This window comes from Cicer arietinum, chromosome 8 (genome assembly GCF_000331145.2).
Source record: "Cicer arietinum cultivar CDC Frontier isolate Library 1 chromosome 8, Cicar.CDCFrontier_v2.0, whole genome shotgun sequence".
Taxonomy (NCBI): Eukaryota; Viridiplantae; Streptophyta; class Magnoliopsida; order Fabales; family Fabaceae; genus Cicer; species Cicer arietinum.
Window position 1 is genome coordinate 12860 of NC_021167.2, and position 2791 is coordinate 15650.

The window sequence follows — 2791 nt, forward strand, 5'->3', positions numbered from 1 at the left end:
GCTTAATTATTCAGTATACATATTTATTTTCTCTGTGTATGCTCTATTCAATAAGCTTTTTAGCTTTTTAGCTCTTTAGTACTCAGATGAAGTCCAACAAAGAAAAAGATATTCTATAAGAAAACTAAAGCATAAAAAGTCTAATGCAGAAGTAGAAAACTGGCAAGGTACTATTGAAAAAAATGACACGAGATATGAGAGAGCATGGGATCAGGTACATATTTCAAGAGAATTTCCAAAAAATTATTTGTCATTGACTATATCAAAAATTGTGTAGCTCATTACCACACTTCAAGCCTGTGCACCTAATCTTCCGATGCAAATCATAATCAAGCTTAGTGAGCATAGAGCCCAACCCAACGACACAACCTCTACTTCAAACTCATGTTCACATACCGATATGTTTGCACAATGATATCATAATCAGAGGAAATATATGGTAACATCAATACGATGGCCTGAAAATTGTATCAGCATAAGATCTATCACGCATAGGTATGGTAGTAGTATCAGTTACTGGTACCAGTACGGGATATGGTATTTTTTTTTAAAAAAATTAAGCTATGGATACATCAATGAAAAACATTAATTTTTTTATATAATTTAACTGAGTTAAATTGTTCAATTCTCAATACAAAATCAATATAAATGTCTAAAAACACACAAATTGTGTTCGATTACAATAACAAATAAACTCAAATAAACAAATAATATTAAATTATTATATAACAAAATCATGAATTTCACTCGAAATAAAATAAATAAAAACAGCATACCCACAAATATGGTACAAGTACCAGTACCAGTACCGGGTAACCACCAAGTATGGGTACTTCACCATTTTAGAAGTACTCCATGCTTTATAGCATAAGATGCATAAGGAATGTTTCAGCCATTATTTCGTATATAAAATGCAAGCAATATCCCAATCATCTTCCACATCATTAATTAGAACAAAATATAAAATGACAATAGGTATTTAGCTCTACAGACAATACCTGGATAGATGCTTTCCCATTCTTTCAACAAATATTGAATAAAAGTCACAAACCAAAGGTAGGTGGCAGTTCACAATTTTATGCTCTGAGACTATGTAGTTCAGATCAAGAAATATTGGGTAGCTGTTTTTACCAATTTTAAGGCTGACAGATATGGTGACAGTTTGGTTTGATGAAGCTGAAATGCATATATTAGTCTACGCATATATCACAATATTTCGGAAGTCAGCGTGATAACAGGCAAATAGAGTATAATAAAGACTGATTTAAGTTAAGACCATTTTACTAAAAGTAACAGTATATATTTAATTATTTATGTAACACATTCATATAAAGAATGTTATATAGGAAGTTAGAGTTGATTATAAAGAATACTGACCAGTAATTCCTTGGATGAATTTGTCTCAGTAGTCTTTCATTCTTAAACTCCAAGTTCACAACACTACACTGATTGAAAGGAATAGCAATAGGAAAACATTTTCAGCACCCCAAAAGCAATGGTAAGAAAAGGAAACATGTAAAAGGAATTGAAAGGAAGATTAACCAATTAACATAATTCAATTCCAAGACAGTATTCAGGGTAACCATTAATACTGGAATTAGAACTCCTTTTATAAATCCTTTTGTTAACCATAGAGCTCTTGCTATTGCTGTTTGCCTACAATTGGAACCCTTGGATCTGATATAAAATACATCATGAACATATACCAAAGAGACAATTGAGCATACAAGGGTAAAATAAAACAAAATACAAAAGCTAACAAAAAAAAGCATTGAAAACAAACTGAATATGCATATGAAATTTAAGTGACAGAATTTGCAACTTTAGATTGATTGTCACAGAAGACCACAATTCCAATTGCAAAACACCTATATAATAAAATTTGTTAACAATAACAAACATCATGACTTCACAACTTGCACATATCCCTTCTTCCACACGCTATGTGGTCTGTGCAAATTTCAATTTTTAATTGTTAGGGTCACATTATCCATTTTACTGCCTTCCTCAATTGGCACACTGTCTTGTCCTCTGTTTCTTAGATAGTTCAATTTTTTCATCAATAAGAAAAAAAGTGTCAAAGTATCCTAATAGAAAGTTCATGATCAACCCCTTCAAAGTTCAAACAATTATTCAATCTGATAACCAAATAAAGTAATGTGATTCCACAGCATATTACTAAAATAATGTGGTTTGAAAATGTACGTGGTCTGTGCAAATTTCAATTTTTAATTGTTAGGGTCACATTATCCATTCTACTACCTTCCTCAATTGGCACACTGTCTTGTCCTCTGTTTCTTAGATAGTTCAATTTTTTCATCAATAAGAAAAAAAGTGTCAAAAGTATCCTAATAGAAAGTTCATGATCAACCCCTTCAAAGTTCAAACAATTATTCAATCTGATAACCAAATAAAGTAATGTGATTCCACAGCATATTACTAAAATAATGTGGTTTGAAAATGAGCTCAAAAGAGTACGAAAGTTTGGAGCTTAGACAATTAAAAGCTAAGCATTTAACTTATAGCCCAAGCCTACTACTATATAATAAAATATAGTAGTAGCTCAAGCCTACTACTATTTAACTTATAGGTCAAGCATTTAACCCCTAAATCCTAAACATTCACCTTCCACCGTTCACATTTATATAATAAAATAGAGTTATCAAATAAAGTAATACACACACGTGGTGTATATATATATATAAATATATATAAACCATGATAGGTGGCACCTCGATAAACAGTACAGACCCGTATATATATATATATATATATATATATATACACACCA

General features: G+C 30.9%; 1 long non-coding RNA gene across 2 annotated transcripts in view; it reads right to left on the minus strand.

The window, feature by feature from the left end:
* The window catches only part of LOC140919040 (uncharacterized), a 2773-nt gene extending 576 nt beyond the window's left edge, over nt 1–2197 (minus strand). For both annotated transcript variants that reach the window (XR_012161627.1, XR_012161628.1), the window contains exon 1: nt 286–2197. This is a non-coding gene — a long non-coding RNA (uncharacterized lncRNA). The remainder of the gene's footprint in view (nt 1–285) is intronic.
* Nucleotides 2198–2791: the final 594 nt, after the last annotated feature.